Source organism: Cornus florida, unplaced genomic scaffold (genome assembly GCF_030987335.1).
Source record: "Cornus florida cultivar Cherokee Brave unplaced genomic scaffold, ASM3098733v1 CherokeeBrave_3.0.0_Hap2_Chr06, whole genome shotgun sequence".
In the NCBI taxonomy this organism is placed as follows: domain Eukaryota; kingdom Viridiplantae; phylum Streptophyta; class Magnoliopsida; order Cornales; family Cornaceae; genus Cornus; species Cornus florida.
Genome location: NW_026775576.1, coordinates 81,595,214 through 81,610,049, shown reverse-complemented (window position 1 = coordinate 81,610,049; position 14,836 = coordinate 81,595,214).

The window sequence follows — 14,836 nt, the reverse complement described above, 5'->3', positions numbered from 1 at the left end:
GGTCAGATTCGGGATTATGGGATGAAAATTCCCCAAACATTGATGAAAGCTCGACCCCTTGCCAGGGAGTTTTTGATGTGGTTGCCCCTATTTTACATATGAATATTCTATGTATCCGGTTAAGCAACAAGCCTTGTCTCTGAGCCCAAAGAGTTGACCCACGACCCAGTGCTTTCCTAGTTCTCCGCTGTTGACCAAGTGTCACGTATGAAAATGCCAATACCAGACTCATTCAATTGCTCCCTCTTTCCTTTTCCTTTCCTCGCCGTGCCGTATCCCTCTTGATTGATGCTTCCCCCTGCCCTGTGACCGGGCTAGAAAGTGGCTCCTCCTTTTTTCATGACCTAGCTCGTGCTGCTCCTTAGCGACCACGGCAGAGCGAGATTGACAAGCAAGAAAATCCGATCAAGAATACCACGCCCGGAAAGGCTAAGCCTCTACGGCACTCAGCTTTTTCAACGCCTATGCCCATTGTAGCGAGCGGGCTTTAAGGCACACGAGACCCCTACCTGTCTGTTCTCAAAGATAGAGACGATGTCTATTTTTCAAAAGATGAGGCTCGTTGAGACCTACGGGAGAGGATTTCAAGAATTTTCTTATATAGATAGATTATGCCGTCCCTATATTCCCGTCGTCAAGCAGGCTCATGGGCAAGGCGGCATAGGTAAGTAGGATGCCAACTCGCACATCTACTTACGAGAATTCTAAAACACACATTAGCGCGATGAAAGAAAGGCATAGCCTCATTTTCAGTAACTGTATAAATCAGTCGCTAAAGAACACAGACATAGAGGAAGCAATTGATGGAGATGGAAATCAAGCTGGAATTTCGAATTCCATTTGACATGATATCTCCGGTCCAGTAATAGAGTGAGTCCGTTAGGGGCTATTCCCTCAGTCTCGATCTTCGATCTTTCGTCAATCAAGAAAGTCTGCTCTATTCAACATTCTGAGCTAGCTGTAGGTCTTCTCTTTGATCAGAGATTCTAAAGGATGTTTATTCCAAGAAGCATTTAGCCGCTGTACCTATATGTATGTAATTTACTTGATGTGCTAAGCGCCCCCCCTTCAACCGTCCTTGGGTCTGTTGCGTGTGGCTCAGAAAGAGCAAGGCAACTTCGACTACTAAGTCATTTAAAAACGAACAACCATATGAGCCCTCTAGCTTCAAAACCAGATGCAAAGGAAAGGCTTGCGCGTTCGTTATAAAGGGAGGTGAAGGCTTGGGACGGACTTCGCTACGTAACTAGATTATAATAAGGCGGCCTCCTACCATCAACACCTTCTCAAACTGCCTAGTCAACATTAGGCTTACTGTCGGTGGATGGAGCGATATACATATGAAAAACCAGGCCTGGCCTTTCTATGACCGATCGGGTTAACAACGGGGGCTCCCTACTTGCAGTTTTCATACATTCTTGGCCCTTGATCTTGACCACCAAAAACCCAGTTCTTGATCATCCTGAAAGTGTGAGACATGTTACGGTAAATGGGCTTGCTTATTAGCAGCAGATTCTCCCTGCGCGGTTGTATGTACTACCTGCAACTGCTTTATTTTCATACAAGCTGTAAATGCGGGCTTACTCCTATATTCCCAACGGTAGAGACACAGAAGGCATTTCTTGCAAACAAGAGCGGAAGTCTTTATAAAGCATCCGGTCACATATCCCACTTACTTCGCAGGAAGCAAGGGCTTTTTCATCAATCTATTTGAAATCATCCTTTAAGACGTTTTGAAGCATTCTAAAGATTTGCTACTTGTGGTTTGCCGTAAGGAAGAGCTACTTGGCCATTAAGGGGCGTCTCCTGCCCCATTTATTCCAAGGATTTGCCAAAACGAAACCTATTTTACACTTTTCTTTTGGACACTCATATTCGGTGGTTCCGGTGTTAATGAATGAGAAGCCTGCTACTTAAGATCCACCAACAGTCGAGGCAAGCCTCTCGTTTCATACGGCTTTGAAAATGAAAGATTCTGGGCTTCAGCTTCCACCTAACCGTGCTAGGGAGTATTGCACAACTATATTAGCTAGTAGCGCACAAGCTCCTGCGATCATGCCTGCAAGCCTTTTCTTTCCCGCAATCTTCGATCAAGGGTCAAACTTTCTTACAGACCAACAACTCCGAAAGTGACCTTTTTTGCAGTTTTCTATTGGGTATCTTGCGGGAGACTCCGCTGGACGAACCTAAGCTGGTAAACCAAAGATAGGCCAGGCCTCTTAGCTTGAGTGAAAGCTTCACTAACTTACAGACCTCATTCCAGATCCAACGAAATAGCTTCTCGAAGAAAAGGAATTCGTCCTCTATGTCCATTTATTGGAGCTTTAGCGCCTGCTAGACCCACTTGTTGATGGATTCCCCATTTATGGCTCAATCTTAGGTTTTTCAGCCTCAATCTCCTCAGCTCGAACTAAAAGAAAGGAAGGTAGAAAAGCTTAGAACTCTCTTTTCCCTCGTAAACCTTGTATCAAATGTGAACTGTTCGATCTCCTATAGCTGTCAAATGAGTGAAAATGCTTGGATGAGCTTGCGTGTTAGATCCCACTCCCTTTCAATTCACTGCCCAACCCATGCATGTATCTCGCGCAATTCTTTGATCCTAGCGTGGCTGACTTTTCAGTGAGTATGTGCGTGATCATGCTTGGTAGGCTTTACTTGTATGTACTTCTTTACCTTGTCTGGAAGAATGACCCAGTCAAGTCAGTGGTAGGCAGGTTAGATCCCTTGCTCCTTCAAGTAAGTACTGGTTCATAGCTTGGGAAAGTACGAAGTGAAAGATCCGACGAAACCTCTTCTCGAACAAAAGGAATTCTCCTGCATTCACCCGTATCTGAACCTAAAGGAAGACAACTACTCACAACATTTGAAAAGCAATTCATTAGGGGTTGGGCTTATGACTTCACTTATCATAGGAGAAAAGAAGTGATCATGGATGTTGGCTATAAGCCGTAGGGCTAGCTCTTTTCAGGGCTCTCTGCTGGCTCCTCCTCCAAAGCTTAAGCGAGGTCAACTCCTTGAAATTCATATGTTGATATTCACGCGCTAGCTATATGCTTCACACATGCATTTTGAACATGTTTTTTGGGAAGCGATCGGGGCAAAAAAGCTAGCTTCCCTTTCAAACAAAGCATCTGAGGTATTTGCACCATTTGTTAGAGCTGGGTAGCTTTGAGTCGCTAAGGAAAGAGATGAGCAAGGGGAAGATTGAACCCAAGGCGGAGTCTAAGGTCTTTGACCCAAAGACGACTCTTCAGCTTACCTTTTGTTAGACCTAGATTTAAAGCGAAATCTAGTTCGTACAATCCACTCCGATTGGTTCCATTTGTTAGAGCGGTGGGGGAGTGCGTAGGGAGGGAGACGGCTACGGAACTACCCTTATTAGTACACAAAAAGATCGAAGAATCAATGAAAAATGGATTCTCTTACATAATCATTGACATTTCGATTAATTGGTGGATAGCTCCTGTAGGAGAAAGAAATATTGAATCTTCTCTTCCCTCAATACCCTTATGCCTTTATTGATGTACTCCTAAGGTATTTACTGCGTACGAGTGCACTCTCAAGCAGGTCCCTCCAGTTACAGTCAAGTTAATCGGAGTTGAATGAAAGATCCTTTAACAATCCTAATCTGAACAACCCCTTAAAAGGAACCAGGAAGCCTCCGGCTCCCTATTTGGTAGCAGATGAAAGTGAAAATATCCCTCTTTATTCCTGGATTGTACGAGCGACTCAATCGTTCTAACATAAGATCGTCTAATATCGTATAGAGATGGAAGTCTGTCCCATAGGTTTGATTCTTGAAACCAAAGCTACCCTCGTAGCTAGTCTTCTTTCTTGTTTGTGTACGTACCTCTCCAAATGCTCTCTGGGATGGACAAATTCAAAACAGACTTTCCACATGGTTTGTGATCTCCTTCAAGGCAAGCTCCTTCGTAAAGCTCTGCTTCCTCTATAGGAAGATTCTAAAGTGATTTGATTTATTATTTTTCCTTGATGCTTGCCCGTACGTACCATTCCCTGAGAGTGGGAGATTCGTCTTCAGATGCCGCGATGTGACTACAACTTTTACCCTTTTGATGAAGGGAAGGACCTTCTTGGTGTATGCTTTGGCGATACGTCGAGGCACCGGCCGATAGCTCTGACTCGCTTTGTGAATCGATCAGGGGAGGGGAAGAGTTCATCATAGCAAGTATCGAGCCTGAGCCCATTCTGCTTCCTCATGGAAGCCAAGCCTGTCTTGAGGAGAGATGCTACAAAGGAAGACGAAGGCAGGGAGATATTAAGTCTCTTGGGAATGCCCAATCAATCATATGTCAAATCTTACTTTTGCTAGATGCTTTCATATTCACGAGTCAAACCTTGTTTTCTTGAAGAATCTCATGCTTCAAAACGTTCCTATACTCACTCGTACATGATTGATGTCAAATTGTTGGAACACGGAACCTAGTCAATCTTTCTCTGCCAATAGTCGCCGCCCTTTCTACCATAGCATAAGTTGGGGCGGTTTGCCCATAGGGTTGGTTTTACACTTACGCTCTCAAATGCAGAAGAAAAGAGATATGGAAACGCCGCCCGTCTCGTGCCTTTCCTGCCCTAGGACGACTTGAACACAGTCAAATTCCTGCAACAAACGGTCCAACGCAACGTCTTTAGTTAGATCACAGATTTCTTTCATAGGAAAGAGTTATTAAGGCGTGTTGAGAATAAACATAGGATTTAGTAGACTTCGGATAGGATCTCTTATTCGTTGAAACAGTGGAAAAGGAATTCTTATAGACCGGAAAAAGGAATTGAAACTGACTATCAACGACAAAAAAACCAAAACAAGAAAAAACTTTCATTACAAGACGATTACGATTAAGACATAACATTAAGGAAGAAAGAATATCAATACTAGAGAGATCCGAATTCCTTTCAGATTGTAGAAGCATATTGAGGAGGATCAAAGGAATTGATTTCGTATTTCGTAATTCATTCAATGGTTGGCTCCCTCTTCCCTTTACACCTATGCCATGTGACGCGAGACACGGAATAAGTAGGCGTATTAGTTTGGACTGGTCTTTCTTTCCCAAAATCCAAAAGAAAAGGTAGTCCCCACAACTGAATCATCATCTCGAACTGCCAAAATAAACTTAGCACTTCAAGCCGGTCAGCTGGAAGTTCTCGGATTGCTCAAGCGGAGACACACCTGGAAGCACTTTTGAACCTACTTCTTAGTCCAATTTTTTTTATGTCTAGTTATTTAGGCCTTAATCAAGCAAGAAATTGGGCGCTTAGAACTTTCTTTACTGGCCAGTTCTAGCAAGAGTCTTATGAGTGAGTTAGGATCCCGCGCTGGATAAGGCAGCATCGAGAACTACAACTTACCCCTTCCTTGTAGTTGCGCACGCACAAAGCAAATAAGGAACCAAGTTGCACACCAAGAAGTGGCACTCCTGTCAAACAAGGCTAGAAGCAGAGAACCAAGCAGTTCATCACCCAGTCATGCTTGAAAGGTCACTATCTCGGCTCGGTAACAAACAAACCTACCAATACATAGTCAGAAATATGATGAATATTGATTATTAAAGGTTCGAATACAACTCGAAACAATCCAATAGACTTCAATATGAGGCAAGAAAAATAGGAAGAATTTATACACTCAATAAGGCTCTAATCGCCTCTCCTCTGACCTAGGTTAGGTCTCGCTCCGCGGTAACAGGCTAGCCGTTTAGTGATCAGCTAACTATATCCCAACCATAAGAATAATGTTCTCGTGCACGTTCTTCGTCATCCCCACTCCCGATTGATTTCTTTACAGAAGAAAGACCGAACTCATATCAATTTCATATGTCAAGCTGCTTCCCTTACAGCCTTTGAGCTCGAGACAACCTCATCTGGAAAAAGGGCAACGGCAAAAGTGGCCACATCTCGGCCTCGAAATTGTGATATTGGTTCAATCAACTAAGCTTATGAATCAAAATATATTAAACACTCCCTCGTAAGTAATATGATGGAGCAGCTTTACTAAAGCTCTTTGGAGAGCGCTCCTTTAAACATCTTCGCTTTCTACCCTTCTTGAGATGGTAGTTGGCTTGCTTACTTCATAAGTGAAAAAAAGGATCTTAGCTTCCCAGTTCTATACTATACCGCGTTGAGGGCCAGGGCTTGCTCCCATTGTCCCAGATTTGAGGAATTTTCTCGGACAGTTCTTATAGGTCCTTCTTCATAGGGGATTTCAGAGATCTGGCATGTAATGGAATAACAAGACTCTTTTTCGTTCATTTCGAATTCTGTGTCCGAATAAATGCTACTTGGCTCAACAACAGACTGATTTGATCATAGGTTCCATTCAGTACACATGATGGACAGAAAGCTGGAATTTCGAATGATCCACCAGGAGCCATTTCACTTCTTGATGCTCAAGTTTGACCTAGGGGGGTTGGTCGGCCTTACCTTACTGCTGATGCATTAGCTGATGCTGGATTTCGCGCCACAGAATAAATGAAACCGGGTTTTGATGCATCTCCTTAATATGAGTGAGTGGGAGCATTTTCAGTCTTCTGATGAGTATAGAGTAGGCGGGTATAACATTTCAGGATCCGTAACCCTCATTGAGATTAAGGGGTTAACCCTGCTGGTGTTAATGTTCGAACTGAGGTGGCATGAGAAGCTACCTTAATAAGGACAGTAAGATTTACAACCTCTATTTGGTCTGATTTTTGCTTTAAGTGAGAGGAAAGAACTCCGACAAATGATCCTATGATGTGACGGTACTTTCCCGAACAGCTTAGCTTACAACACCAAGAGCAAAAGCCGGAAACTCGTCTCCCACAAAGCAAAGCCTTGGGTAAAATAAAAATAGCACTCGGTGCGGTTATTGCGCTTAAATGATTTTTCTTTTTTTTGAAATACGGAACTATGTGAATAATAGAGAAACTCCATGAAAGAAAAATGAATGATTCATATAAATCACTTAACGGGAAATGCCCCGAATAAATCCACCGAGTGACTAATAATCCTGTTATACAGAAAAGGGTAGCTATCATGCCCTTTTCTGACGAATCATATAGTCTTACGATTTCATCGACTAATAAGGTTATCAAATGAATTTTAATTACGATTGAAACGATCGAAAAGGAGATATGAGTTAATATATGCTCTAAAGTTGAAAATATCATAAAAAATCTTTAAAAAAAAGAGGAATCCCTCAATTACGGAAGGGAAATCAGGAATTGAGTTCATTATAGGATCTAGTGTATCTTTTTTAGAAGATGGCATGCCGCCACTCGGACTCGAACCGAGATGCTCTAGCACTGCTTCCTAAGAGCAGCGTGTCTACCGATTTCACCATAGCGGCTTGCTCAAACTCATAATAGCCTATTCATATTCAATTGTCGAGATTAAAGGGGTCAAGTTAATGCAATACTTTTTAAGAAAGATTTAAAATGATGAATAAAAATTCGTTCAAATCGGGATTTGAAGGTTCAGTATTTTCATGTAGGGTGTCAGTTTTATTTAACTTAGGGCTTTCGTGTAGTTTATGCTCTCTTAGAATTAATTGAACTGTTGTAACTAGATAGTTCTGCCCTCAATCCAAGGATAGAACTCAAAATAAAATGTCTTTTCTCATTTTCATTTTTTAATGATTCATTTCTCATTTATTTGATTTCATAAATCTGAAACAAAAAAATGCATTTTATCAATGAACAAAAAATAGGATCTATTTTGAATCACTTAAAAATTAACACATTTTTGTACATAATATCGCCTTTTACCGATTGGGTTGAAAGCGAGAGGCATATGAGGGTATAGATAGTAATTAAAAGAAATAATGATTCGGAAAGTTACAAACAAAATTTGAAACTTAATGAATTAGTTTCAATGACCCTTTCATTTTGAATAAAGATCTTATATTTGCCCTTTTCCAAATATAGAAAGAAAGAAAACGTTTTTATTTTTTATTATTGTGATTGTGACAAGCGGGTCGATGGGGAAAATAAGAATCCCCACCCCGAAAATGATAAAATATACTAAAAAGAAAGGGAAAACCCCATATCTTATCTTTATTCGTTTTTTCAAACACAAAGGTATTATTTTTAGAATTCGGTAAAGAGACAAATTATTATTATATATATCAGAAAAGCAAGACGAATTCTATTTCATATTGATTAGTCCAATACAGTAAGTAATGGAAATTATTAATTATATTATAAATAAAATTAGCCAATTTTTCGAGTCAAGTTGATTCAGATTATTCCAACGTTTGATTATTTATTTGTTTGTCGCACAAAAAAACTTTTTGAATTTCCGGTAGAAAGGGATTTCGCTAACGAAAAAAGGCTTTTAGCGCTGCCCAATATCCCTTCTTTTTCCACATATTTTTTCGAATACGCTTTTTTGATATAGAAGTACGTTTTTTTGGAACTGCCATTTTAAAATTACGAGATCACTCATTGTTTAAGTATTAACTTTTTACTAGTAATTTATTTGACCAATTCTAATTTTTTGATTTGAATATTTGAAGTATTTAGGAAAGACTCAAAATAAATAAGAATAGAAAATTCTAAAATTCTCTTTAAGTTAGTTTAAGTTAGTGCATATCTTTATTTTTTTTATTGACTCCTTTCGAAAAAGGCAAGATCTGGCGAATCGGAAACAATTAATTACTTTTTATTTTTTATGGAACATACATATCAATATGCGTGGATCATACCTTTGATTCCACTTCCAGTTCCTATGTTAATAGGAGTGGGGCTTCTTCTTTTTCCGACGGCAACAAAAAATCTCCGTCGTATATGGGCTTTTCCTAGTGTTCTATTGTTAAGTATAGTCATGATTTTTTCGATCGATCTGTCTATTCAGCAAATGAATAGCAGTTCTATCTATCAATATGTATGGTCTTGGATCATCAATAATGATTTTTCTTTAGAATTGGGCTACGTAATCGATCCACTTACTTCTATTATGTCAATATTAATTACTAGTGTTGGAATTATGGTTCTTATTTATAGTGATAATTATATGTCTCATGATCAAGGATATTTGAGATTTTTTGCTTATATGAGTTTTTTCAGTACTTCCATGTTGGGATTAGTTACTAGTTCAAATTTGATACAAATTTATATTTTTTGGGAATTGGTTGGAATGTGTTCCTATTTATTAATAGGATTTTGGTTCACACGACCGGTTGCGGCAAATGCTTGTCAAAAAGCGTTTGTAACTAATCGTGTAGGGGATTTTGGTTTATTATGAGGAAGACAGCGCGAGCGCGTAGAAGATCGAAGAACACAACCAGAAAAACCTTTTCTATGCCCCAGCTATTCTTTTTCTATTCTTGATCCTTGTGTCATGCATGAAGTTTCCCTGGCGTAGGCTCACAGTCAAATACACTATCCAATTCCACGAAATGAAAGGGTCACCCCCGGTTGACAAGAATCTATCAATTATTCATTCGAAATATAGATTGAATGCTAATAGAGTATGATGATCTTTCCTTTTAGGCCTACTTTGTTGAAGATTGAATGACTTTCTTTCTTCAGATTGAAATGGAATTCTAAATTATCCTAGTGGAGAGGTGCTCCCATTCTGTTAGAAAGGGAAATCAGATCCCTTGTTTCTACTGGAATATAATGACCAATGGCAGACACATGCTATTGACTCATCAGGGGGGAGATCGCGTAAGCCTAAATGTCGTATATACGGAAGAGTTCTTTCTGATTTCTTTGCCTGCCTGTTGTAGCTTGTGGCTTTCTTCGTTGGCTTAACCCCCTCCTCTTTCCGTCCGCTCTTACCGAAGTGAGCAAATTGCATGTAGAGATCCGTAGGGGCTTATAGTTTAATTGGTTGAAACATACCGCTCATAACGGTTATATTGTAGGTTCGAGCCCTACTAAGCCTACCACCCCCCTCTCTTCACCTGATTCAATGAATGTCGATGCAAAATAGTTTCCATGGCTGGTTTAGCTTGACTTCTCTTTCACTCAATTCCTCATGAGCTTCTTCTTCTAAGAAGCACCCTTCAGCCGATCTCAATCCCTAGAAAACGGATCACTGAGTCAAGCACGGCAGGCACACTTGCTATATCTCCACCTACTGGGCGAATCTCACAAGCTACAGCTACGGGTGGTTTCAAAGGAAGTGTCAAACTTCTTTCTTCAACTTCTGCTACAAAGCCATTCGCGGGGGCTTCGAAGGCATAGCAATGGCCAGTTACTCAATACCGAGAAATGCTAACACGTCTAAACCAAAGACTACTGATCCCGCATCTGGCCTTAGCGACCTACTCCCTTGCACTATTTTCGAATTTGCTCTTAGTGCGTGGCTTTCGTGTGGTTGCCAAATAGTCGACATTGCCCTACTGGAAAGAGTTTTCAGTGTAAGATAAAGCTAAAGCTTGCAAAGAAGCTGACTCCCTTGACTCTCGTAATGTTTGCAACGAATGGTGAGCTTCAGATTCGCTTCTCCCATCGTAAAGTGTTCTGATCTTTTCTTGATTCTCATTCTTTGAAATTCTCTTACAATAATTCAATTCACATGGTTTGGCTGGCTTCATCAACTCCGCGAAGGGTATCGAGAAACTTCCTTTGAATCTTTCTTCGGCAATGGATCCGACAAAGGCTTTTAAAGCCACACTACTTAGACCAAGAAGGTAGTTGAACGACCGACGGGGATAGCTGTAGCGCCTGAGGGGGTGATGAGGACAGAAGAGTTCGTTCAAGCTTCATCTTCCTAACCTTGAACAGACAGCACGGGATCTCGTGATTGCGAGTCTAGGGACTCATAAAAGGCTCACTACCAACGCGATTCAGTCTTTGTGGGAGATGAATTGAGTCTTTTGCCTCACCTCGGATCGAAAGATTTCACTAAGCAACTCACTACCAGAACGTAAGTGAGGTAGGAAAGTGGTTTTCTCTTATTGTTTTGATTCATATGCCCTTCATTCATTATGTGTGTCCTGCGGGACTAGTAGTATCTGGCCGCCCTGGACCATTCATTGATTCACCCTTTTTCTACAGAATTAGAAGTTGACCCGGCGGGAGGAGATATGAATTCGCTTTCGAAATGTTCCAACGTTCAGAAGGAGTCGATAACGAAGCTTTCGTTAGCATTGATCACAGAACCGAGCAAAGAAAAAAGGGTCAATCAGAAGAGATGAAGGTGCGGCAAAGGTTATTGCGCTTATCTCCTTTCTTCATGGTCCGGGCAGTCATAGAATGAGTTCGAAATTCCCCATCGAATATAGGATATATGACAGTCGGGGTGACCGATGCACCTCTTCGAGCAAGGGTTCTTTTAATGGATGGAGTGGATCTTTCCCCTTCTACTTCTAATCGAGGGTCCGTTCTCACTTGTAGACAGGGTCAAGGCCCGATACGAATTCACTCACGGTAAACAACTTTCTACAGAGTCCGTTGACAAGATGGCGCTGCATAATCAAATGTATCTCGAGCTTGAAGCTTGACACGACATTAGTTAACATAATGCTTTGCTTTCAATTCCTTAGTTAGAAACAGGTCTTGGATTTACGTAGGGAGTAATAAGCAGAGCATCAACATAAGAAGCCAAACGTCTATCTCTGGATGGGACACATTGACTCCCGCATTTCATGCTCAAGCCTGAAGTTCTTAATTCATTATGCTTTCAAGTGCGTGCAGCAGATTTGCCACTTTGACCTGCTCTGGTCGAAAGGCTCGTAGTTGGGACTTACAGTTTAAAGGGCTCTCACGGTTCCTTAGAAAATGTTTGCAAAAAATGCCTTATCTACTCACATCTTAGTCACATTAATGACTCTTATTGATATGCTTGTGCGAGTGTTAGGTAAGCGTACACAAATTTAAGAAAAGCAAGAGTGAACCAGCCGGTGTCAAGGGGACTACTTGCAAGAAGTAGCCATTTGATCCGTCCCTTTGGCTCACTTCATCCGTATAAAGATGGGATTGCTAACATCCGTGCATGCAAGGCTTTCGCTTTGGCTTGGCTAAGTATTTCCATTTTCACCTCGTTTATGTGCCGTAGAGGGTAAGGGGTTCTTTCCCTTTCTCCTTGAAGAAAGTCAGAACTATCATCTCCCAAGCCCCTAATGTAAATATTCAGTAGTCTTACCCATATTCTTATTGATAATCTTGCCCTTTGAGAGCACCTTCTTCACCTCCAGTTCGTGTGTGATGCGCTTACAAGGTGAGTAATCTCATTGACTTCCCAAACAGCGTAAAAGAAATGAGGAATTGGTCCTGAGACAGAGCCGGTGTCTCTTGCCTAATCACTTGCCCTTGTTTCTTACGAGATTTCTAAAGGTGGATTCTACCTTGATTCTTAGTTCGTCTACTAACATGGAAGCGGGTCATACCGTGTACCACCAATCCTGACCTCAGAGAGGTTTTCCAATAGAAATGTTGGCCAAATTCCTTTATCAGATTCGTCATCCGAAGGCGAAGATGAAGGCAATATGATGGATAGGGCTATGTTGACGTTGGAAGAAGGTCAATTTCATGGGACCTATTTCTAATGCTTCTGTGGTGCATAAACCTTTTCACTAAGGTCCAAGACTACGATGAAGCAAAGGGATAAGCACAAGTAAGTTCATATCTCTAAAAAGATATAGTAGAGAAGACTGGTAGTGCAACAGTTCCAGTTGATGGATAGCCGGTCTATAGTAAGGAAGAAGGTCAGGCCATTTCCCGCCATCGGTCAGAGCTTCCCTCCCCTGACTTCAAAAGTTGTCCACTAGCCTCTTCAGTCGATCGAATAAGTTCGGGGGAGAGGCTTTCACTAAAGAGAATGGACGTATCGAGCAAGTGCTTACCGATTCACTTACGCAGCAGGTGAAAAAGAAGTGAAGGATGAACTCAAGCCTAGCCTAGCCGAGGAAAGGGGCTTTCTGAGGCTATGCAGATTGCCAAAAAGACCCATTTTGAATCAAATTAACGTCGTGAAGTCGGAGACGTTTTAGCGACCCTTCCCCGAGTGAAAAAGCAATTTCAATCGAAAATGCGCCCTTTCATACACTTTTTCTTTAGAACTGAGCGAAAACTGAGCGATTAGTTCGTTCTGAGTGAGTTCTCCTACCATCCTTTGATTTAGAATATAAACCCCTTCACAAAATGAGGCTGTACCCCACAATGTAGCGCGCTATCACACGCTCTTCCCGCGAGTACTCGATACACGATGTTTGGTACACTGAACACCTGCCCGATCTCTGTGGAAAAGGTTCTTTTGCAAGAAAATCACCTCCAACAGTGTCCGCGAAGAAAGACTTCAACATCCGCTACTACGGCATCGGGTCGTGAAGTTCACTTCTTGATTGTCAAATGCTCTGATTAGGAAATTCCTGCCTTTCCCTCACGCTCCTTTTGATTTGACTTTGGGTTGGGAAAAAGAGATCAAAAGAGTTTCAAAGAGAAAAGGAATTGAAAGCTAACTGAGCAATAGAAAGCACACAATAAGACACCATATATGAGCGGTTTCATTTTCATATTCGTTAAGCACCTGCTGGATAAGCAATCCTATTTCATATCTGTATCTAAGGCCCGTGTCACCATTATCGGTAGAAGACAAACGGATGAGATTCTGGTTGGAAAAAAGGTAAACTACATAGGAAATGTAAAACTGGTTTCCTGGACCTTGAAGTTGTAATATCAGAGAAAGTAGGAGAAAGGGAGTGAACAGACGTTCTCTCGAAGTCCGATTCATGCGTTGGGGCCAAGCCCGAAGAGTTCGCTATATGATTCACACATGCAGGTGAAAGGAAGCAAGGAACCCTGGTTCAAAAGGGAAGGGGGGAGATGGTGGTCAATTCTTCTCATAAACCATTTCTTGAATACAAGACGTGCAGCGCTTCTTCTGAAGGAGGGCACCGGGCACTAAGGACCTTATTTGAAGGGTAGAGCAGCTAGTATATCTTATCAGATGGGAAGTGTATTGGAGAAGCCCTCTAACTGCCTGAGGCTATGCTACGGTCTTACATTCGCCCACTTAGTATAAGCTGGAAGCACGGGGTGGGATCAACCAGATCCATCTCCTGAGGTCTTTGGCGCAGAGTGCGCGCCCTCACTCCCTACTAATATAGGGTTGGGCACATCCATACAGGTGCAATGAGGATCATGAAAAATCTAAGAGAGTGACTCAATTAGTTTCATTCTTTTTTTCTCATTGCTCTCCTTGCCTTGTTAATTTAATAGCACCTTCATGAGGAATGGGTAGCTTGTGTATGATTGCTTCGGGGAGTGAATTGCCTCTGCGTGGAGGAATCCTTGCTAACAAGAACCTTTCCTTTTTCTGATTGCTATATCCTCGACCGTATCCAAGCTCCGTGGCTAGTCTGCGCTCTTTGGTTCTTGCCAAGGAGCGTAGCCCGGAGGGTTTTCAGTTTCTTTCCTCTTGACCTTGCTCTTGACAAAGAGCCTACGAGAGATTTGTTCGGTTCGTACTTGTCATTCCCATGAGATAAGTAGGAAACTCTTGCAAGGATCTCAAATGGTCCACTTGCACTCCAATGATATGGATTCCTGACATCTTTCTTTCCTACCTCTTGCATTGCATTACCATAACGAAAAGCAAAATTCATTCAAAAAAGAAAAGAGAGATTGCTATTGCTCTTGTGACTCGGAATGAACCTTTCTCGGTAGAGGAAAGGAATAGCGATGGGGCCTATGAAGCATCCAGGAACAAGCAGATTCAATCTACCGACGAATTCTTGCGTGGTCTCCAAGGAAAGAAAAGGAAAAGGTCCGCTTCCACAATTTCATTATATTGAATCTGAATATCAGAATCGCTTATATAGTCATGACGAAACTAAATGGTTCGAATGAAAAGAAACAAAGAATCATCATTTGGAGGCTGTACACCTCATTTTCCT